This window comes from Sturnira hondurensis, unplaced genomic scaffold, assembly GCF_014824575.4.
Source record: "Sturnira hondurensis isolate 20B ecotype Veracruz unplaced genomic scaffold, ASM1482457v3 Scaffold0013063, whole genome shotgun sequence".
In the NCBI taxonomy this organism is placed as follows: Eukaryota; Metazoa; Chordata; class Mammalia; order Chiroptera; family Phyllostomidae; genus Sturnira; species Sturnira hondurensis.
In genome coordinates, this window is record NW_028085694.1 from 1,155,260 (window position 1) to 1,180,718 (window position 25,459).

At 36.4% G+C, this 25,459-nt stretch overlaps 1 pseudogene; it reads right to left on the reverse strand.

Moving 5' to 3' along the window:
* Positions 1-18,750: 18,750 nt before the first annotated feature.
* Positions 18,751-23,582, reverse strand: LOC118997377 (protein FAM162A-like; annotated as a pseudogene).
* Between the last annotated feature and the right edge of the window lie 1,877 nt (positions 23,583-25,459).

A 25,459-nucleotide genomic window follows, 5' to 3' on the forward strand; every position in this document is an offset into this window, starting at 1 on the left:
CTGGGTGTTAGTGGCCCAAGATGGAGGGGAGGAAAAGGCATCTGTATATAGCTCAGAATAAAGAACACTAAAGGGGTCCAGAGAGTGAGTGGAGGAGAGTGAGAAAGAGAGATACAAGATAACAAAGAAAGAATGAAATTAGAGAGGGTGGTAAAACTTGCAAAAAAGGAAAAGACCAGGCAAAGAAGCAAGCATAGGATGTGGGTTTTTGATGTACTAAGTTATCAAAATACAGCTGGACTTATGTGAAAGAATTGTACTTATTTCCCTGCTCATTAATTTGGTAATGTGATCCAAAGCATATGGATTTGTGAAAAGATAATATATAACAGAGCCAAAAGAATTAGGGTATTTGTTTTCAATATGCAAGACCTGTCCAGAAAGTATCCAGTCATATAATATGAAAAATAGAGACATTTATTGAAAAAGGTACAAGATACATTGCATATGGGACAACTCAGTCCCATTCAGAGTAGGCACATTGGGACCTCACACAGTTCTCTCAATTGCCATCAGCTGTCCCATCATATTTTCTTGATCTTATCGACATTCTGAAATTTATTCCCTTTCAAAGGTGATTTTAGTTTTGAGAACAGCCAGAAGTCACAGGACACCAAATCTGGGTTGTAAGGGGGCTGAGTCACCTGGGTAATTTGTTGTTTCACCAAGAACCTCTGCATAAGATGTGATGCATGAGTGGGCACACTGTCATGATAAAGCTGCCAATCACCAGTTGCCCATAGCTGCAGCCTTGTGAATCATCCAAATAGTTTCTGTGGAGGAATGTTCAAGCTTAATGCAAAATTTGATGCAGATTTGTTGTTCTACTCACTCAGTCATTTTGAATGTGATGGCCACACAGTATACATGCTCACTCAACAATGTCTACTGCCCCTACCTGACAGTACAGTGAAGTTTTCATTTTTTACACATGTGCATTCCAGTCTACTCTCCTTGGCTGCTAGGTCACATTGATATCACACAAACCATTCTCATTGTATTAGCAATGGCTGGACTTTTTCTGGACAGACCTCAAATTACCTAATTGCTATATGTACGGAAAGTAAATGTTTTCACTAGGGAATAGAACATTCAGCAAACCTTGTTTAGAGTCTATAAGCAGGTTTGTCGTATGGGTACTAAAATAAATTATATTCAATCTTCAGTCTGGATTTTTATTCTGTATATCCTAGACACTTGCCTTAGGTACTGCACACTTTCACTTGAAGTCACATAGACTCTGAAAATCAGAATGAAAAAGTATAGCTTCTTCATCTACTAAGACAATAGGGAATCTCAGCTATTACAGCTTCCTAAGAAAAATTTCCCAGTAATGTTTTCATTTTTGTTTGTTTTTTAAAATTTATTTTTCAATTGTATTTTTTTCCATTACCATTTATTACCCCAATGTGTTGATCATGGTCAATAGGAAGGAATGGGGCACTATTTTTTTACAAATGTGTTGGTCACTGCTTCACAAATAGTGGGCACACAGCAGCACTTCAGGGCTGGCCCGTTCCCTTCACCCACTCAGAAAAGTATTGACCCTGAACTCCTTGCCAGACGTCCATCAGTTGAGCCACCTGGAGCTTTCATTATTCCCTAACATGCCTCTTTGCTCCAATCAAGCCACCCTGCTTACTATTCTATGTGTATGGCTTGCTAATTTTAGTACATACTTCTCTTAATCATAGCATATCAGAGCTGAAAAGGTTCTTAAAGGTTTAGGCCAGCCCTGCACAATTTGCACCTGCGGAAACACATTTCAGTAGTCCTTCAGACCCAAGTTCAAAAACATGTTTCCCACAGATCACTTTCCCTGTTGAGTTGTAGCAGCTCTCCTTTTCTTTGTGTGTGGGTCTGTGTGTGTACTTCTCTTGATATTATCATTTCTTTTTGTCCAGGAAGGAAGCCCTAGATAAGTCCATGTGTTTCCTCTGGCCTCCTTTTCCTTTGCTATAAGAGAGAAGAATGGAATTTCATGATATCTTTAAAGTCCCTTTTTACTAATACAAAATGGGTAGGCAAAAGTAGGTGTACAGTTGTGATTATGTAAAACACAGTTTATTCTCAGATAATTAATTATTATATTACTGATTATTATTTTTAACCTACTTTTCCCCACCCCTGTATTTTGACCAATTGTGAAGTCTCATATTCTTTAGAGTTGTTCTTGGTTATGTATACAGGCAGTCCTTGCTTCACACAATAACTTGTTAACTGAACTTGGTGCATACTGGTACCTGTTCCTCGCTGCAATGGTCCAGGGTGTCTGAGGTCAAATGTCAGTTACCATAGACCTGTGCAAAGTGAAGAATCAGGCCAGTATGTGTGTGTTTCAGCTAATGATACACAAAGCAAGATGATAGCTGTCTGTATTTTCTATTTCTCAGTAGTGTTTTGCCATTTGGAACCTGTTCTCCAAATTTTCTTTGGGAAGCCATTTTTTTTCTTAGCAGATAAACTGTAATTCAAGGCATTTACCTTCCTTGTCCAAGGATGATCACATAACTAGAGCTAGGCCAATCAGATGTTTTCCCTGGAATTTCATTTGAGCCATAACAACACAAGGATTGAAAAGGGCTGAGTGGATTCACCCGGTGGCATTGTTCTTGAGGGCTGGTTCACTAGTTCCTGTGTACAAGTTCCTATGAACAAGTTCCTTGTACTAGTTCCTATGTACAAGTTCCTGTCAGAGCTGATCCAGATCCTGTCCTTTCTAAGGTTGATTCTTTAACTTTTTCCTTGATGCTGGAAACAACCCTGTGTCGTTGTACTAGCTCCCCTTTTGTGCCTGTGCCTAAGTTATGCAGAATTAATTTGTGTTGTAAACACCAGAAATACCTTAACTGCTGCAGGGTTTCTGGTTTTGCCTGAACCAGTGTATTTATTTTCTCCCACAAACTTCAAAAACCAAAAATGTTCATTGATTGCCCCTCCGATTTCTGAGCACCTACTTGTGGCTTACCCTTTGCAATCTAACTCTCACCCCATTTAAACTCAACCTTTGAAAGTGACTTATTGCTAAATACAAAGGCTTTTTTGGTTTCTCAACCTTTTAGACATTTCCTTGCAACATATGACAGTATGGAAACCCCCATCCACCTTTGTTCTCTTGTGCTGAGGTGCATCAATTTGCTCCCCACTTACAACTCTTCCATTCCTTTTATAAATCCTCCCTCTTTCTTCCACTTAATAAACATTGACATATATAAAGGCTCTGACCCTAGCTCTCTTCGTTCTGCTATGGCCTATGTTTTTCAGTCTGGATTCTCCCTTTCCCAACCTCACAGTAGATGTTAGTCTGCTGAGAGTAAAGGAAAGCTTACTTAGGGCACACACAACTCCTTGAAGTTTAACTTTTATTGACACTTAGGGAGGAGAGTTAATATTTTATATTAACTCAATATTAGGGTGATTTTTTAAGATAAGAAATTTTCTTTTTTTAGTGTCTTACTTGAGAGCTACCCACCACCTCCCTACTATACAGCCTTCCTTGCTTAGGAACAGGCAGGCTAGTCTAGTAGTACTCTTCTCCGCTCGGAGGCACAGTCTGACACAGCACTTGAAAGCACTGGCCAGGATGATCACACTTACTCTTATAATAGTTTAACAAAGCGATAAGAGTATGAGCTCTGAAATCAGATGGGTGTGGTCCCAAGTTCCACTGCTTACTAGATATGGGACTTTGAGCTACTGGTTTAAACTCTCTGAGCCAGAGTGCCCTCATCTATGAAATGGGACAAGCATATCTACCTTATAGGGTTGGTGTAATAAATATTAAATGAGATGCTGCATGTAAAATTAAATGTGTCTAATGAAAGCTAATTGTTGCAGTGAATTGCTACGCATCTGTATAAATAATGGCCAAATCTTTATTTCTAGCCCTAGGCATTCTCTCAAGTTCTAGTCCATACATTGCAATAATTATTTAGTTGTTTTGCTTTTCTCTAAATTTCATTCACCTACACTGAGATTATATTCTCTTAAAAAACTATTTATTGCCTTTAGATTTCTCTAATTTCTCAATAGCACCAGCATTCTGTTCAGCATTAATGCATAAAACCTGACTCCTTCAGCTGAATCACCACATGTCCACTCTCATGACTAGACTAAAACTCAACATCTTGCTTTTGCAATGACTCATTTAAATCCTTTCCTTTCTATTTTTCATTTGGTAAAAATGGATGAACCTACACTAACACATCAGTATCACCAAAAGTGATTAGTTTACACTAGGTTTCCCTCTTAGTGGTATACATTGTTTGGCTTTTTATAAATGTATAATGACATATAGTCATCACATTATCATACAAAACAGTTTCGCTGACCCCCAAATCCTCCCTGCTCCACCCATCACACTTTCCTCCCACGTACCCCTAGTGAGGTGTCTGTTGTCTTTTGCTCATCTGTTATTAGGTTGTTTGTTTCCTCATTGCAGAATTTAAGACCTCCTTGTACATTTTGGCAGATGATATTTTATCAAATATGTCTTCTGCAAATATTTTTCTCTCAGTTTGTGGCTTGTTTTCACATTTCATGACAGAAAATGTCTTTTTAATTTTTTTATTTTTAACTTTAATGAAGTTCTGCTTATTAGTTATTCTTGTCATGGATCATGTCTTTGGTGTTGTATCCAAAAAGTCATTGTTATGTTCAAGGTCCCCTACTGGGGGTGTCCAACCTGCAGCCCATGAGCCTCATGCAGCCCAAACAGTAATGTAAATTTACTTAAAACCTTTTTTTTTTTGGTCATCAGTTTTTGTTAGTGTTTGTATATTTAATGTGTGGCCCAAGACAACTTTTCTTTTTCTGGTGTGGCCCAGAGATGTCAAAATGTTGGACACACCTGCTAGAGTTTCCCCAATGCTATCTTCTAGAAAATTTACAACTCTGAAATTAACAGTTAAGTCTGTGATCCATTTTGAATTATTTTTCCTGAAAGGTACAAAATCTGTGTCTAGATTAATTTTTTTGCATGTGAATGTCCAGTTTTTCCAGTTTTCTTGTAGAAAAGATAGTCCTTCTTCTATTGTATTGCCTTTGCTCCTTTGTCAAAGATTACTCGAGTATGTATATTATATTTTTCTTTTTAATCCCACAGTCATTGCTTTAAATTCTGTATTAACTCTTATCTGGACTATTAAGACAACTAACCCAATTAAAAAATGGGGAAAGGACTTGAACAGACACTTCTCCAAGGAGGACATGCAGAGGATCCTGAGACACATGAAGAGATGCTCAATATCCCTTGCTATCAGAGAGATGCAAATTAAAACCACAATGAGATACCATTTTACACTGGTGAGAATGGCTATCATAAACAAAGCAATAAACAACAAATGTTGGAGAGGGTGTGGGGAAAAGGGGACTCTGGTCCACTGTTGGTGAGATTGCAGACTGGTACAACCATTATGGAAAACAGTATGGAATTTTCTCAGAAAAAAAAATTGGACTTGCCTTTTGACACAGCAATTCCACTGCTAGGATTGTATCCTAAGAACCCTAAAACACCAATCCCAAAGAACATATGCACCCCAATGTTCATAGCAGCACAATTTACAATAGCCAAGAGTTGGAAGCAACCTAGGTGGCCGTCAGTAAATGAATGGATCAAAAAACTATGGTACATATACACAATGGAATTCTATGCAGCAGAAAGAAAGAAGGAGCTCCTACCTTTTGCAACAGCATGGATGGAACTGGAAAGCATTATGCTGAGTGAAATAAGCCAGGTGTTGAAGGACAAATACCATATGATCTCACCTTTAACAGGAAGCTAAACAACAAAACAAACAAGCAAGCAAAATATAACCAAAGACACTGAAATAGAGAACAGGCTGACAGTGACCAGAGGGGAGAGAGGAGGGAATTTCAGGGGAAATAGGGGAGGGATTTAGAGGAACCTATATAAAGGATACATGGACAACAACTGAGAAGGGTGGAAATGGGAGGGAGGGGGGGAACATGGGTGTGGGATGGGATGGGAGTAATAGACAGAAAACTGTACTTGAAAAATAATAAAAGAAAAAAAGATAACTTCCTACATAATTCCTTCCTAAACTACTCTCGTCCCATTCACTTCTATGCTGACCTGACCCTAGGTTAATCTTCTCAAAGTGTACCTATCTTGAACTATCAGTGGCCTTCCATTGACATAAGCTTTTGAAGTTATAGAAACTTAAAACCACAGCTTATGAAGTTGGAAGGGACTGAAACTACCAGTCTAACTCATATCCAAGTTTATTGTCACTAAGTTCAGTATCTCAGAGAGGTGGTCAAGCTGCTTTTAATTTTGGTATTTTGGGTGATGGAATTTCTCTGTCTCAAAAGGAAGCCCATTTCACTTTTGAACAACTTCAGATGTAACGGTTTTGCTAATACTGAACTAAAATTTTGTCTTTATCTACTCTTTTCCATTGGTTCAAGTTCTTCCTGCCAGAACTTATAGGATGAGATCAATCTATCTTGGGGGAACTTAAGGCCACAGACACTGAAGCCTGACAGCAAGTGTCCAAATATCAGCTGTATAAATTACTGGCTGTGTAATTTTTAATATAATCGGTAATAATAGTGGGAATTAACTCAATGTTGTTGTAAAGGTTAAATAAGTTAATACTTATAAAGGGGCTCATGATACCTCTTTGTATGTATAACCTCTGTCATTATTAGCTACTTTCTCTTGTGATAGTTCCTTAAAAAATTTGGAGGTAATTATGTATCTCTTTGTCCCCTTTCCATTTATCTCCTTCAAGCTTATCACTTCCAGTCTTATTACATATGAACAGTGATTCTGGCATTAGAAATATTTGTGTTTGAATACCAGCTTTGCTACTTCCTGGGTAGATAAGTTTGAGCACATTATTACTTAACACACCAAAGCTTTTTTTGTCACATGTGAAAAGAGAACTGTTATGCTAGGCCAGATAAGGGTCCTCAAGGATACCCGGGTTCTAGTTCCTGAAACCTGTGACCATAATTTTATATGGCAAGAGATGCAATTAAATTAAGTGTCTTGAGATGGGGAGATTATTCTGGATTATCCAAGCAGACCCTAACTGTAACGACAAGTGTTTTTAGAAAACACAGAAAAATTTGCATCAGATTACATGGAAAGGAGTAGAAGTGAAGAAGACTTCAGAGTCAGGATTGACTTCCAACTTCCCGCTCTGAACAACATATCTACCCATCCCTTTTTACTTTAGGGACCTATAAGGCTCATTTTGCTAAAAGTAAAGTTGTTAGGCTTTGGTAATGGAACAAAATACCTGGCCCACTTTTCCATTGCCCTAATATTGATTTGTCCCATATAGCATCACAACCTGCAAATAGCCAAGCCATGTTTTACAGTTATTTTTTTAATTCAGCATGTATTTCTTCAATATAAACACTTACAGCACTTGCAGCTTTGTTCTCTGACTTCAGAATGGCTTAAGGTCTGGCACAATGACAATAATCTTAAGACCTTCCAAAGTACTGTGCTCCATAGAACCATTCCCTGAAAAAGAACACTTAGAAGTCAAGGACTTGGTTCAGAAAACAAGGTACACCTTCCAGAAATATTTGGCAACAGTGTGGCTGTTCTGCCTGGCCCCTGGATAATTTAATCGAGTGACAAATGGGTGCAATGAGTTTTGATTTAGTATGTGGAGTGACCAGGAAAAACGAAATTGAAAAAAAAAAGCCATACCCCTTTGTGTTTCTCTGAATTCACAGTTTATATGATTGATATCGGATATAGAATTCTTTCTCTTTGACACAATCAATTACACTGACAATTTTTTATAATCTCAGATATGTGCATACCTGCACATTGCAAATGTTTTCAGAAGACTCATTATAATCATCACTGAATATTTATTGAGAACCCACTGGGCACAGAGAACTGCACTAGGCATGTGATCAAGAAAGAGCCTAATTCCAGCCAAGTCCTTTTGTTTCTGTCCTGTTCTGGGAGTAATAACATACCTAAGGAAAGTGGAATTCTACACATAATCAAACTTATTATCTGATTTGATCATTATTTTGATTGCTACTTATGATTTATAATAGAGGTCATTATTTTATTACATATTTTCTGTATATAATTAAGTTACTTTAAATGAGGACTTTCATTCAGTTCAAGTTAGTAAGAATAATGTATTTCTGATTTTCTCATCAACTGAAGAGAAATTGAGCCACACAAATGTATTATACTATTGACTAGTTATTTTTAAAAATTTAGAATGCATTGTAGAAAAATGTGAAGATTGATAGCATTTAGTATGAGATAAATTTCATTGTTTCAAAAAATTATCAGAAATATGTCAAGAAAACTAAGTTCCTAGCATTCCATGTGGGGTTTGAATTCTCTGATCACATTACAAGTTTCAAGTTTTAACAGGTAAAAAAGATCACATTACTACAGTTGCACACATACTTTGCAAAACACAAAAGGGCCAAATTGATAACAGAATAAATGAAAAGCAGTGCTTTTCAAAACAGAATTTCTTGGTTTTCATTGTTAGCGAGCTGGTTTATGTGTCAGGTAAATTTTGATCTTAAAATATCTTTCACAGACATGATTTCCTCCAGAGACTATTGTCTTGATATCCTCATAAGTGAAACGAGAATAAATATTTTGTTCCATAAAATATTCTTCCCATGACTGTTCATATCTCTCAAATGTGTTTCTGTGTGAAGGAAGTTGTAGCCACTTTTTTGGAGATGTTTTTAGCTTTTCAGAAAGCTTCCCTCTCTCTTAAATAAACTCATTTTCTAACACCCTAAAAATTGGGGTGGGGGTTATCAATCGCCTTAATTTAATATCCAATGTCCACAACAAAATCACCTTGGTTTCTATCCCTTTATTTTTCTGCTCTCGTCTTCTCTAATCATTCCCTTCCTTTCTCCCTGTGCCCCCCACCTCTGCTTTTCTCTCCCCCCAACAGGACGCCTGTGTCAGAGCAGAAAGGGAGAGAATAGCAGCAGTTACACACTGTTCCTTCCAACCACAATCTGGCAAGTGAAGGTTCTTCAATCTTCTGCTGGAGCCATTTAGCACCAAAGCCATTGAGGTATATTCTTTGCACCTCCTTGAACAACAAGTCTCCCTTATTGTACCAGAATCTTCTTGGAAATTTCAGCCCAATGACTTAATCAACAGTCATTCTCTGTGATCACAAAAAGTAATCTGGACTATGGGCTATAGTTAAACTACATTTTAAAAAAAAGATTTTATTTATTTATTGTTAGATGGAGGGAAAGGGAACAAGAAAGAGAGGGAGAGAAACATCAATATGTGGTTGTCTCTTGCCCGCCCGGTACTGGAAACCTGGCCTGCAACTCATGCCTGTGCCCTGACTGGGAATTGAATTAGCAGCTCTTATGTTCATAGGCTGGTGCTCAATCCACTGAGCCACACAAACCATGGCCTAAACTGAAATTTTAATGAAAAGGCCTGCATTTGTTTCCATTTCTCTTAGAGGAGAGGTAATTTACTTTTCCTCTGGTTTCTAGTAATTATCAGAATTTTTGGATTAGTTGTGTCCTAATTAATTAATTTGTGAATGTAAATCCAGACATTTTTTTCATCCTTAGCTCTTTCTCAACTCTCTTGCTGTGTTTATGAAGAAATCATGACTAACAGAGGCAGATAATCAGGTTTGTTAGGCTCACCCTAACTTACCCACCCCTGGGAGCCCAGTGCATCTTCTCATTCAGAAACCCCACTGCAATAGTGGAGTCCTGGCCTCCATCTACAACCAAACTTTCTCATTTCACCAAGAATGCATTTCCTGTAGTGAATCCAAAAGAAAGTCAATAAAGTGACTTTTAGAAAACACAGAAAATTTTGCTCTTTTTTAAAGAGCAAATTCGTAAAGGCATTTTTATTATCAAGAACAGGTTGACCATACAGGAAAAGCTCATGATTCCTTATTAAAAGTTGTGTATGCTAACCTCGATGGTGATTTCCACTCATTTTACTGTAGTATTTAAATACAGTGTGATTTTCCTCATAGAAAGCCCCAGACTTGTGAATTTAGAACTTGGTAACAACCTGAGAATATAAATAAGCAGTGCCCAAAATTTTGCTCTCCCTTTACCTTTCTCCCACTGCCCACACTCCTGGGATAATGAACTGGGCTTCATGTCAAAAGTCTAAGTGCCAGACCTAAAGTGTTACCTCCCGTACACAAACATTACAGAAAACCTAACACTGGCCTGGCCTTATTTTACCCACCTTAGGATCCTCTCTCTGCCTCGAGGAGATAACAGGGGATTTCACTGGGATATAAACTAATGAACAAAACAGAACCATAGGTGTAGAAACATGGAACAGACCTGCAGAGACCAGAGGAGGGGGAATAATGGTGGAAAGAAGGGGAAGAGACTAGACAAAGAACCTGTATGAATGACCCACAGATGTGGACAACAGTGTGGGGATTGACTGTGGGAGTGAGCAGTGGGATGGGTAGACGAGGACAAAGGGGGAAAATTGGAATAACTGTAATAGAATAACAATTAAAAATGATTAAAAAAGAGATACAGATTATTTCCTCTTTTTCAAGTTAAAGTTTATTTATTAAATGCATATTTTATTTACACTACAATGACTATAGAAAAAAGGATCGTCTATAGACAGAATCTGACTGGTCAGCAGTTCTAATGTGTGCTCAAACTTTATTTCTAAATTAAATGTTTAGAACTTTCCATAGAAACAGAATGACAACGGGCATTTTGTTTCACACACACACATACACACACAAACCTATTTAACTCTGTGATATAGTTAGTCTGAAATGCAGTACTAATAGTACCAGTTTATCTATATCTAAGTACTATATATCACACACAGTCCATGAGAAAACATAGGTATGAATATCTGGAATGCATTCCCCTCCCTTTTCATGTTATAACATGATAAGAAAAAGTAAGTGCTCTGGGTGCACTAGTCAACCAGATATTTATTAGCTCCTTAAATGACTCTTTCAATCAATCAATTCTTCACCTATTCAAAATGAACAATGAAGTACAGGAAGCTTATGGAGACAGAAGCTCAATACTCAGTCTACCTGTAAACCTGTTGGATTGGCAACATCAAGACGAAGGATAGAGTACAGACTGCGCAGCCAGAAGGAATAGACTTGAGATAATGGATCCACTACTTACTGGCTGTGGTCCTCTCTAAATCTCAGTTTCTATAGATAAAATTAGAATAATAGTAGAGTCTATTATGTTAGGCTTCTTGGGAATTAGTGGAGATGATACATGAAAAGTACTTAGCATAAAGATTAATCCAGGGAATGCTAGTTATGATTACAGACGCATTTTTTGCTAACTACCTCACTGTGGTTGCCTCTTTTCCAGGAATTCCCCCCTTGCACCCAATACCCAGCAGTGGGCCTCAATAGCAATGCTTATAATACTTGACTGTCTATTGAACCATAGCAAGTCAGGAATGGACTTAAGCTGGGCTACTTAGATTTGCTCCCCCAAAATTCTGCACCGTGAACGAAGAGCCTTAGAGTGGGATCTGAAAGTTATCTCACTTCAGTGGCAGCAATCAAGAAATCATGGGTAGGATTGAAGGTGGGAGGTGGGGATGGATGGGCAGGGGGAGAATAGGGGGTGCAAATGGGGGCAACTATACTTGAATGGCAATAAAAAAAAGAAATGGGATTCAAAAACTCTTGCTGTTTAGATTCCTAAGTTTCAAGTTTCCTCCTTCTTATAGTTCTTATGGCTGATTAATCTCGTCCTTGGATTCCATGAGATACTCTGGATCACTCCAGTAGCTCCCCACCACCACTAGTTTTAGTAAGTAAAACAAGCTCCAATTAGTTTCTGAAGCTTACAAAACAATTTTAACTGTAATTAGTACTAGTCATTGTAATGATAAGAGGGACACCATTGCTAGGAGTAATGTAATTTTTGGGTGTAGTGTATTCCAAACTCCGCCTTCTCATACAATGTGTTACACAATCTGGTTCCACCTTTATGTATTATTTACATCCCTGATGACACGGTTCAGATTTTAGTCTTGCATATATGGCACCATGGTACCCATCTGACATTGCAGAGAGAAGTCACTCTTAAATATTTGTTGAAAATGGAAGAAATTATAAAGAAATAGATTAAATGTGTAGGAAGATCATGTATGTAGTGAAAAATAAAGCTTTTGGGAAGTACGTTAAAACAAGGCATTTTAATAGACAATGGTAAAAAAATTATGTACTTCTGATGGTGCTACAGAGGTGTGGAATAGACATGAATTAATAAATAATTTTCTTTTTCTAAGCTAAACCCTCATTAAGAGATGTTGAAAGGATAACTGTCTCAAAACTATAATTTTAAAAGACCCTAAAAGTAGATGGGTCATTAACATAAAAAGAGTCTTCATAAAAAGGGGTCTTTCCCATTTGCCGAGCAAACACAGGTAGCCTTGTCACCTGGGAACATGGTAGTGGTCACACATCACAGTGACTCCTGAGGGGAGTGTTTGTTTGAGAACATCAGTCAAACGGTTGCTGAGTGCAGCTCTTGCAAGTTTTTGAACTGAGTTGGCTTTTGAAACATGTAGGTGTATCTAGCAGGGACTGGTTACTTTATGAGGATTCTGACTTTGGATGCTAGTTACCCAAAAAGTCAAAACAGTATAGATGAAAAGCTGAAAAAACACCTGTGGAGACAATCTTTAAAAAAATCATTATTGGCCCTGGCTGGTGTAGCTCAGTGGATTGAGCACGAGCCTGAGAACCAGAGGATCGCGGTTCGATTCCCAGTCAGGGCACATGCCTGGGTTGCAGGCCAGTTCCCAGCAGGGGACACATGAGAGGCAACCATACATTGATATTTCTCTCCTTCTCTCCTTCCCTTCCCCTCTAAAGATAAATAAATGAAATCTTTTTAAAAATCATTATTGCCACAGAAATTAGAAGTTCTTTGCAGAAGTTTGGACATAAATACCCACCAGAGTAGACCTACTATCATCCTGCACTTTGTGCACGGAACTCTCTGGCAGAAAACTACCCTGGCCTTGCTCCTGTTCTATTGTTTGAAAAGGGCCGATATTCTCTTAGGGGGAAATGGGAGGAGAACAAGAATGTATTTTAATTTATTTTTATGATAAATATCATTAAATAAAAATTTGAACTATATATTTTTATTTTTAGTTTGATGGTCATAATGCAAGAAAGAGTCACTTAATAAGAGATTGAAATGAACATTTGCTAACAATGAAGTCATTATTTTACTGAAATCTGATCAACTTTCCTGAATAATTTAGGATTCTTTTAAACAACATATTTTAAGGCAGAAAAAAGGAAAGGACCGTGCGTTTGGCAGAAATGAAAAATGGTTACTATGGCAGCTTGATTTGGACATGGAAAACCTGTTTCAAGCTATTCATAAACCCAACTCTTGCAAACTATTTATTATGTACAATAAATTATATGAAACATATAATGAAAAAATGGGAGTGACTTGCTTTAGAACTTGGAGAGTTAATGAAAACTATTTGAGAAGGAAGGGCTGGGTAAGATGTGGACCCTGGTGTTCCCTGCTGAACTGGCTTAATGAATTTTCACCCATTCCAAGAGGACCCCCCACTCTTCAAAAGTTGACACAAATATCACATTCTTTAAAAAGGAAAAATGTGGAATGTGCCCCAACCACATACAGTGCACCATTTTCACAATTCGAATGCAACTCAGGCAGCCTCTCTTCTGCATGCCTGATTGGACATCCATCTCCCCTTACATACCCAAGGTGAAACGTGGAAATAGTGAGGCAGAGAGAGTTGTATTGCCAACCCCCACACTCTGGGATGCTTATTCTATGCAAGGGCTTTAAAAAGGCAATATGATTATAGTTTCCAAGTAGAGCATGTATGTTTCTGTGAGTCCAGAGAAGTTGGTGATTCTGTGTCAAAAACACGTATCTCTGTACATGCATGGCCCAAAATAAAGACATGATTTCTGATGCTAAAGACGTATAATCTAATTGTCAACACAAATTTACATTCTCTGGTCAAAAATCATTAGAAGCAAAATGAAATCAAAATGTTCATTAGTTGAATAGGGATAATAACTGACATGGAAACCTATAAAGTGAACTTGTGAATTGGGCAAATAAATCCAGGTGGGAATAGAACAGGTGACATATTTTTCAGATTATTTCAAAATCTGAAGGTTTGTGATTTGTGGAATGGAAGCAATTTGAAAGAGCGGTGAGGAATAGGGAGACAGGTTTTAAAGTAGCAGGTCAGTGTGTGCTAATGAATCTGTGCTTAGTGTGTGTTCAAGTGTTATCTTACCAAAGAGAGGTAAAGAGTTCAACCTGTGTGCAAAAAGCTGCTCAAGAAATGTGGGTGGTAAGAAAAGGAAAGTAAATTTCCACAGTGCACTTAATAAATCTATGAAGCAGTCAAAATAAACTCTCTCTCTATAAGCAAGAATAAACAGAGCTGTGTGCATGAAGGCAGACCACCTGGGTTCAAATACAAGCTCTACATTTACAAATTGTGTCACTCTCTGTGCCTTAATTTCTTCATATATAAAATGGGTATGAATAATGCAAAACCCACTATCACAGGGATCAAATAAGTTTATATTTGTAAAGCAACTTAGAATAATACCTAGCACAAAGTAAGCATTTTATCAGTGATTATTTAAATTTTTAATGAAATTATTTGCCTAATTTCGAATGCACTACAATATCTCATCAAATAAATTACAAAATTAACTTTCTTTTATATTAATTTTAATAGCTGTACTCAAGTATAATTTTAATAACTGTATTAAAGCATAACTGGCATACAATAAGCTACCCATATTTAAAGTATAAAATATGGCTGATATATGCATATATGTATATATATATATATATATATGAAACCACCTCCACAGTCAAAGATAGTGAACATACCTAACATCCTCAAAAGTTTCCTCTTGCCCTAATGTAATCCATCACATCCAGTTCTTCCCCCCCCCCCCCATTATGCATTAGTTTGTATTTTCTACAGTCTTATGTAAATGGAGTCACACAAAATCTATTCTTTTGGTGGAGCTGGCGGCCTGGACTCTTCAGTGCAGCACAGTATGTTGATATTAACCCATGTGTTTGCATGCATTAGTGGCTTATTCATTTTTATTGCTGAGTCACATTTTCTGCAGTACAACTAGTACTGATGCAGCCGTATTTGTCTACACCTATTCACTTGTTGATGCATGTTTGTGGTGTTTCCAACTTCCAGCTATTGCAAATGAAACTGCTATGAACAGTGATATATAAGTTTTATATGGCCACATGCTTTTATTTATCTTGAGTACATACACGCAAGTGGAATGGCTATGCCATAGATTGGTATAGTTAACTTTTAAAGAAACTACCAAACTGTTCTCCGCATTTTAGCATTTCATGTTCCCACCAGCAGTGTTCTATTTTTCACATGCCTGCCGACACCTGGAAGATCAATGCTTTCATTTTAGACATTCTAAAAGGTGTGTGGATTTATATTCTTTTGATTCTGATTTTCATTACCCTAATGATTAATCATGTTGGGCACAGCTTCATAAGCATATTTGCCATCCATATATCTTCCTTGGGGAAATATCTATATAAATCTCTTGCTCACATTTTACTGTACTGTTTGAGCTTCATTTTCTCTCATTCTGTGTCTTGCTTTTCATTCTACCTTTCAAATAAGAGTATTTTTAATTCAATTAAGTTCAATAATTTTGTTATTTTATGGATTGTGCACATCATATAGCTAAGGAATCTTTGCACAACCCAACAGCACAAAGATTTTCTACTGTGGTTTTCTCTAAAACTTTTACAGTTTTAGACCTTATATTAAGTGTACAGCATTTTTATTTAATGTTACCATGGAGTGAGGAACAGGTTGAAGTACTTTTTTGAGATATAGGTACCTAATTATTTTGGTTCTAGTTTTTTAAAAAGCTATCTTTTCTCCACTGAATTACCTTTCACTTTTGTAAAATATTAATTGACCATATGTATGTGGGTCTATTTATAAATTTTATTCTATTCCATTGATATAGTTATCTATTTCTTGACTATTACAGCTTTATTAAAAATCTTGAAATCAGGTAATGTAAGTCCCCCCAACTTTATTTATTATCCCCCAACTTCTTCAGAGTTGCACTAACTTGTTAAGGTTCATTGCATTTCCAAATGAATTTTAGAATTTGCTTGTTTTTTTTAATGTTAAAATTCTTCCTAGAATTCTGATTGGGATTGTATTTTATCTTAAGGTCTATTTGAGGTTTATCTATCTATTCTAGATATCTTAACAATATTGAGTATTCTGATCCATCAATCTATATTTTTTCATTTATTTATATAGCCTTCAACAATTTGTTCTAATTTTCAATATGTGGGTCATTTAAATATATATGTATATATTCATATATAAATATGCATGTATTTATATATGTAATTAATATTTTATGCTTTCTAAATGACACTGACTTCTAATTTCAAGTGCTTGATGTTAGTATATAAAAATACTCTAATTTTGCCCTGGCTGGTGTGGCTCAGTGGATTGAATGCTGAACTGTGAAGCAGAGGGTTGCTGGTTCGATTCCCAGTCAGGGCACATGCCTGGGTTGCAAGCCAAGTTCCCTGGTGTGGGGAGTGCAAGAGGCAACCACATATTGATGTTTCTCTCCCTGTCTTTCTCCCTCCCTCCCCCTCTGTCTAAAAACAAATAAATAAAGTCTTTAAAAAATACTCTAATTTTTGTTTATTGATCTTATATTTTGAAAATTCACTGAATTACCTCATGCTTCCACAGAATATTATATATAGATAATTGTATCATATGTGAATAAGGCAGGTCTTGCTGTTTCCTAAATATTCTTTTTTTTCTTATTTTTGACATCAAGAGCCTCCAGTACAATTTTGAATAGAAGTAATAATAGTATGCATTATTTCTTGTTCTTATCTTATGGGGAAATCATTTAGTCCTTCACCATTAGACTGATTATGATGTTAGATGCAGATTTTTCATAAATGCCACTCAATGATTCGAGTAAGTTGCCATATATTCCTGATTTTCAGATAATTTTTGTTAGAAATAGATGTTGAATTTTATTTAGTGCTATACTGTTTCTACTGAGATGATTATATGATTTTTCATTTTTAGTTTGTTAATACAGTGAATTACATTGGCTGATTTTTTTTTCAAATGTTAAATCAGTCTTGTATCTTCAGTATAAACCTCACTTGGTCACGATGTATTTACTTTTTATGTTTTGCTGGACTGAACTGGCCAAAGTTTGTAAAGAAATTTTGTGTCTGTGTTTACGGGCAATATTGGAGTGTAGTTGGTTTTTCTGCTCACTCGTTGTGCTGTGCCCCTGCTGTTTGAGTTAGTGTCACAGTAATGCTGGCTTCACCAAACGAGTTAGGAAATACTTTCTTCTGTTCAGTTTCCTAAATGAGTTTATATTAAATCATTGTTATTTATTTCTTAAATGCTCCAGTGAAGCTCTCTGGACCTATAGTTTTCACTGTGGAAATGTTTAACTATATTATGATTTCTTTATGTGTATAGGGCCATTCAGGTTATCTATCTGTTTCTGAGTGAGCTTTCATAGTTCGTGACTTGGAAGATATGTAACTATTTCATCTAAATTGTCAGGTTTTTTGATACTAAGCTATCATAATATTCCTTTAGGATCCTTTCATTATCTGTGAATATCAACTCTCTCATTCATAATATTACTAATTTGAATCTTCTCATATTTTTTTCTGATTACCTAGTTGGATGTCCATCACCTTTGTTCAAGCAGAGAGCTTTCACTGATTTTATCTATCGAAGAAATTTTGTTTCTGCTCTGATTTTAACTATTTTCCTTATTCTGCTTACTTTAGTTTAATTCCTTTTTGTTTCTACTTTCTTGAGGTGAGGTTACTGATTTAGACCTTTATTTCTAATGTAGGCATTAGGTAACATACTTTTCCTCCTAAACATGACTTTCACTTCATCCTGTTAATTTTGATACATTATGTTTTCATGTTCATTGAATTCAAAACAGTTTCTAGTTTCCATTTTGATTTTTATTTAACCCATGAGTTATTTAGAATACTGTTAATTAATTCAAAATATTTGGGGGACTTTCCAGAGATGTTTCTACTATTGACTTTTATTTACATTTCATTGTAATTACATTGTCATCAGAAAATATGCTTTGAATTTTTCAAGTGTATTGAGGCTTTTCTATTGCCTGAAACATAACTAAGCTTTGTAAATACCTTGTTTATCCAAGGAAAAATATAGTACTTATTTTGTCATTTTTGGATAAGTCAACTAGGTCCGGATGGTTGATATGTTGTTCAAATATGTATCATCATTGAATTCTCCTTACTTGTTTTTCAATTATTGAGAGACAATTGCTAAAATTTCTATTTATAATTATATATCTGTCTATTTTTTCCTTTCAGTATTATTTATTATGTGTTATGTATTTTGGAGTTCTGTTTTTAAATGTATAAACATTTAGGATCATTACATCCTGTAGAGGATGTCAATGTACTACTTTATTCATAGTAACGTTCTTTACAGTCTGCTTTGTCTGAGACAAATGTGGTCACTCCAAACCACTTTTGGTTAGTACTAGTATAGCATACACGCCTTTTTCAGTTCTTTACTTTTTTGTTTGTCTTGTAACATTCAAAATAGAAACCTTTGGTTAATATTAGTATAGCATACACACCTTTTTCAATTCTTTACTTTTTGTTTGTCTTTTAACATTCAAAATATATTTCTTGCAGGCACAAGGTTTTGCTCTTTTATCCAAGTCGGAGCTTGTAATCTAAACCTTTAATGTACTTGCTGAGTCTGGGTTAAAAATTACCATCTTTCTCCTAGTTTCTAATTACTCTATGTTCTTTTTTTTTCTTTAAGAAAATTTATTCGTACCTCTAGAGCCAAATAGGGAAATGGTTTGTTTGTACAATCCATACTTTTGTGAAATGGATCCTCATACCTCATTCTTTTTAACATAGGCTTGTTGCCGAAACATTATTCCTGGATTTCCAAAATCCAGCCAACACAGATACCTCTGCTACTCTGTTTCGGCCCTCATAGTTGCTTCCTCCCTCAGACGAGCTTTCTTTTCTAAGTTCAGGCTCATTCAAGACCCGTGTCTTTTGGCAGCCTTGCCGCCCTCAACAACCACCCAAATGCATCCTGCCGCTCTCAGGGCAGTCATTACATTGCTGATCTCCACCCGGATCTGGTTCTTTGCAGCATCGAGCTTCTCAAACGAGACAGTGCCTGGGATTTCATCTTCCTTTTTGAAACGGCCTGACCATATCAGGATCTTCTTCTCCCAATCCATAGGTTTGTGTAATGGTACTCGGTGGCTGTAACCAAGTGTGGGATGGAGCTTTTGGACTTTCCTGTGGTTTGGTGCAAAATCCAATTATTCTCTTCAAGTCAGAGTTTCTGGTAAGCCTTAGGAATGGCGACGCGTGTCTTTCACATGACCTAAAATAATTTTCCACTGCCAGGCGCACGCTATGGGGGCTCCCCGAGTTCCCCTTCTCAGCTAAACCACACAATGCCACAGGGACAGGCGGTGGCGTGGCACGGGAGGACTCAGTGTCGCCGAGGGCCGCAAAGGGAAAAACGTAGTCCTAATCCTCCTATGTTCTTTATTTTTCTTTGTTAAATTTGCCACCTTTCCAGTCATTAAGTATTTCCAGTCATCATTTATAACCCTTTTTACATTATTTTAATATATTATGGTATTATTATTATATGCATTATTTACTCATCACAGTCTATTTTCAAATGATATGCTACTTCATGCATAAAAACTTACATTATTCATTAATTTATCATCATGAAGATTATGTGCTATTATTTGCTTACATTTTACTTCTCAGGGTGTTATAGACTTCACAATGTATTATTTTTGCTTTAAGTAGACAAGTCATTTGAAAGGATTTAAAAAATAAGAAAACATATTTTATATGTACCTATGTAGTTATTATTACATGAGTTCTTCAGTCCTGGACACAGATTTTCTTCTGGGATAATGTTGCTTTTGCTTGAAGAACTTCCTTTAAAATTTATTATATATAGTGCAGATGAGCCAACAATAATTTCTTTATGTTTTTATATATCTTCAAAGTCTTAATTTTGCTTCATTTTTGAAAGATATTTTACCTGGGTATAAAATTCTAGGTTGATTTTTTTATCTGGTAATACTTTAGAGCTGTTACTACTTTTGATGTATATCAGAAAAGTTTTGAGAAGTCTTATTTTCGTCCTTCTGCATGTAATGTTTTCTCTCTTATGGCACTTAAAATGTTCTACGTATTACTGGTTTTAAGCAATGTTAAGTGTTGGTGTCTTTTTTTCAAATTTGTTATTCTTCTGGTTCACTGAATTTCTTGGGTCTTTTGTTTTAGGTAGTTAAGTGAATTTAAAAATATTTCAGCCATTATTTTATCAAATATTTTTTCTTATCCCTTCTACCTTCCTTTCTCTCCTCCTTTGAAACTCCAATTCCATGTATATTAGACTGTTTAAATAATCCTACAGCTAACTATTTTTTGTTTTCATTTTTAGTCTCTTTTTTCTTTGAGTTGTTTAATAGTTTCTTTTTCTATAGCTGTAAGTTCTTTTCTTCTGAGACATCAAATTTCTGTTAATCTGATCCAGTGTTGTTGTTTTTCATCGAAGCATTAAAGTTTCTTTTTTTATGGAGTATATGCATACTTATCTTTATTTAATTATTTTTCAAGTACAGTTTTCTGTCTATTACTCCCATCCCATCCCACCCCCATGTTCCCCCCTCCCTCCCATTTCCACCCTTCTCAGTTGTTGTCCATGTATCCTTTATATATGTTCCTCTAAATCCCTCCCCTATTTCCCCTGAAATTCCCTCCTCTCTCCCCTCTGGTCACTGTCAACCTGTTCTCTATTTCAGTGTCTTTGGTTATATTTTGCTTGCTTGTTTGTTTTGTTGTTTAGCTTCCTGTTAAAGGTGAGATCATATGGTATTTGTCCTTCAACACCTGGCTTATTTCACTCAGCATAATGCTTTCCAGTTCCATCCATGCTGTTGCAAAAGGTAGGAGCTCCTTCTTTCTTTCTGCTGCATAGAATTCCATTGTGTATATGTACCATAGTTTTTTGATCCATTCATTTACTGACGGCCACCTAGGTTGCTTCCAACTCTTGGCTATTGTAAATTGTGCTGCTATGAACATTGGGGTGCATATGTTCTTTGGGACTGGTGTTTTGGGGTTCTTAGGATACAATCCTAGCAGTGGAATTGCTGGGTCAAAAGGCAGATCCAATTTTAGTTTTCTGAGAAAATTCCATACTGTTTTCCATAATGGTTGTACCAGTCTGCAATCCCACCAACAGTGGACCAGAGTCCCCTTTTCCCCATACCCTCTCCAACATTTGTTGTTTATTGCTTTGTTTATGATAGCCATTCTCACCGGTGTAAAGTGATATCTCATTGTGGTTTTAATTTGCATCTCTCTGATAGCAAGGGATATTGAGCATCTCTTCATGTGTCTCTGGATCCTCTGTATGTCCTCTTTGGAGAAGTGTCTGTTCAAGTCCTTTCCCCATTAAAGTTTCTGCCTAAGTTCTGTTTGGGTCTTCCACGTATCTTCCTTGTCTCTACTTAACATGTTTTACTTCCCTCCAAGCTTCTTGAACATATAGAATATAATTGTAAAAACAGTTCAACAGCCTTATTTTACTAATTGCATCAATTGTGTTATTTCTTAATTAACTTATTTTTTTTCTATTTAGACTTTGTGTTTTTCTGCTTCTTAGGATGCCTGGTAATGTTTTATTGTGTGGCAGACATTGCAAATTTTGCCTTTTTGGTTGTTGTACATTATTCCTATGAATATTCTTCAGTTATGACCTAAACTGCAGTTAAGTTACTTGGAAAAACTATGATCTTTTGGGTCTTGCTCTTAAACTTTATTGAGTAGGATCAGAGAAGTGTTTAGTCTAGAATTGATTTTGTCCTAATTGTTGGCAACATGCTGTTAGTGCTCTATTTCATGAATGATGAGATTTTTTTTCTCTTTTGCCTATTTGGGAAAAAAAAGCATTTCTTTCTTTGTAAGCTTTGGACATCATTTCCTCTTATTTTTTATGGTGGTTCCTTTCCCAGCTGCAAATAGTTTTTTCACACATTGGCACTAGTTAGTTCTCAGCTGAACATAGGGCAGGACCCTGAAGAGATCTCTGACAATTCCTCTCCATGCAATCTGTTCTCTCTGTTGTTTTCTCTGGAAACCCCTGCTTCCATGGCCTCTCTAAAACTCCAGTTTTCTTTTCTCAACTCCCAGAGCCCATTGGGCATAGCCTAGGTTTCCCCTTTCTGTGTCACAGCCCGGAAACTCCCCAGATAGTAAGTCAGGGCAGATGCATTATTCATCTTGTTAATTAGTCAAGAATTGTTGTCTTTCATTACTGATGTGAAATATCTCGAATGCTTTTATTCATATATTCCATTCAATTTTTTAGATGTTTCCATACAAAGGTAACTAATTTCTGTTATTCATTCTTGGCTGAAGTACTACAAAGGTAACTAATTTCTGTTATTCATTCTTGGCTGAAGTAACAGCCCACTTGAAAATATATCCTTCTTTCCTCTATTTAACTTACTATTGCTTATTTTTTTAAAGATTTTATTTATTTATCTTTAGAGGGGAAGGGAAGGAGAGAAGGAGAGAAATATCAATGTATGGTTGCCTCTGCTGGGGACACACAATGTATCATGTGTCCCCTGCTGGGACCTGGCCTGCAACCCAGGCATGTGCCCTGACTGGGAATTGAACTGCGATCCTCTGGTTCACAGGCCTGTGCTCAATCCACTGAGCTACACCAGCCAGGGCTTACTATTGCTTATTTTTTATCTCTTTTCTTTCTTTGATATTTTATGGACAGTGGCTATAGGCTATGCTTTAATATATATAGATTATAATCACATCTTTCCATCTCTTTAACAACTAACTTCATGAAAGTCATCTTCAGTGTCTCTCCTGGGTTCCTGTGATAGCTTTATAACTGTTCTCCCTGATCTGTCCCTTATCAGTCTGTAACCTATTCTCAATCCAGTAACCAGAATGATCCCTTTAATAGTTTTGGCAAAAAAAAAAAAAATACCATTCTTTTGATAAGAACCCTGCAATGTCTCCCCAGTTTACCCATACATAGGAAAGTTAATATCTTATAATGACCTAAGGCACTGTGTAATCTTGATTCTGCTATCCCTTTAACATCATCTCCAGCTGCTCTTCCTATGGATTGCTCCTTTCGGTTAACAGACCTCTTTGCTGGTCTTTGAGGCAACCAGACATATTGTGCCTTGAGTTCTTTGCATCTGCTTTTTGCTTTTTTTTTTTTCCTGCTTGGAAGGCTATTACCTTAAAAATCTGAAAGGCTTGATTCCTTGTCAACTTCCGTCTTTTCTCAAGTGTGTCATCTTACCTTTTTTAAGTTGCACCTTAACGTCACCCACCACGTCGACCCACATACTTTCAATGCCCTTTCGTTCTTGATTTTTGTCCTTAGCCCTTATCACCATCTGACATAATTACTCTGGTCCAGTCTCTGGGATTCCTTGCGATTCCCTGAACATAACAGATACCTTCTGGCTTCCTTTTATATTTACTATTCCCTCTTCTTGAAAGAGTCTTCTAGCAAATATATTTATGGTTCTCTTTTTTAAGCCTATCTTGAAATGTCATTCTTTCCATGGGGTCTGCATTGATTATTGTATTTAAATTGAACCTCTCCTTTCCATTCTGGCTCTATCTATCCCCTTTCCTCATTTGTTTCTCTTAAGAGGACTTAGAAAATGCTGCATCGTGCATTTAATATCTGTGTCTTTTATTTTCTATGTCTCTTACGAACATGAAAGCTACATGTAGGCAGATACTTTTATCTCTTTTTTCTTCATTGTTTTCAGAAATGAGAAATATTTTTGGTAGGTCCTTATTAACGATAGTGACTAAATTTCAAAAACAGTCATTTTGTAATTGATCAAGTTGGTAATCTAAAACAGAATATTCAGACTGATTTAAAATATTTTCCATATTATGTATAGATTTCAAAATATCCCAGTTGCATTTCTCCCTACAGGACTCTACTTTATGGAGATAGAAATATTCTTGTATAATTAGGATATAAGAAGTAACTAGTATATCCAAGCACTTGATAATATGAAGTCTGTAGAATAAATCTGAGAGTTCCAGATGTCTTACACCCAAAACCCCTCATTCATCTTAATTTGCATATAAACCTTTGCACTCTACCACCCAACCCCAGTCCCAAAGCAGAACAGAAGTTTCAATATAGTCAAGAAAAATGCTTTTTTATTCGTAGGCACCCTGATGGGGGCAGGAACTAACACTGGTTTATTTTTCAACATACATAAAACCCATATTAATCCTTATCACATCTTTGCTAAGTGAGTTATTGTGATCGCTTTACAGAGAAAGACACTGAGGTTAAAAGAGTAATTGGCTCCCAGATAAAGAGCTGGGATTTGAACACAGCTTCATCTTCGTCCTCAGCCCGCCTCTTTCTACCTACATCGTGCTGCTTCACTGGCAACAGTGGGAGTGGCCACTGAGTGTCGCCAGTAAGGGAGGAGTGTAACCCGACGAATATTCAAAAAGACAGATAGGATCACAGGCCATCCTGCACGCAACAATCAGTGTCGAGGACGCCGTCTGTGGATAGCACAGCACAGTCATTAATGTTCATAATGATAAAACTAAGTCATCAAAAAAAGATTAATTACATTCCATCCACTCTGTTTAAGAAGGCAGGGAAGTGTGAAATACATTTTAGAAAGATTTCCATCAAAAATGATTAAAAATTTCAGCTATCCTGAATGATTCATTCCCTGGGGTTTCCACATAGCCAAATATGCAAATGAAAAAGCACAAATATTGCCCATTTCACATAAAACAAAACAAACAAGCAAACCACACACACACAAAGGGTGCAGAAAGGACTTGATCAAATTGAGAATTTGATATTCTTATAGTACATGTCAAGGTGTATAAACTAGTAGGCATCCATTTTTTATATCTTCTACGTATTCTCATTGAGCAGGTAACAATCAAATGGTTTACTTGACAGAAAAGTTGTAATCATTTTGATTGTTTCTTCTGTTGCACAGTCTTTCAGGATGGGGCAGATGTACTCCCTAGATCCCTGAGCGAACAATCGGAATGCTTGCGCTAGCTTTACCCACATCACCCTCAAAAGCTTAACGTATTTCAAACATAAACAAGGTTTTTAAAATACTGTTAAAGTGAAGATGAATGCTACTTAGTGTTTATTTTGCTACATAAAAACAGGAAACAAATGGACTCCTCATCTCAGCCTAGTACCTGAGCTATCTGGTGGATAGTCAATAAACATTGTTTAAAAGAATTTTTGCTGCCAATG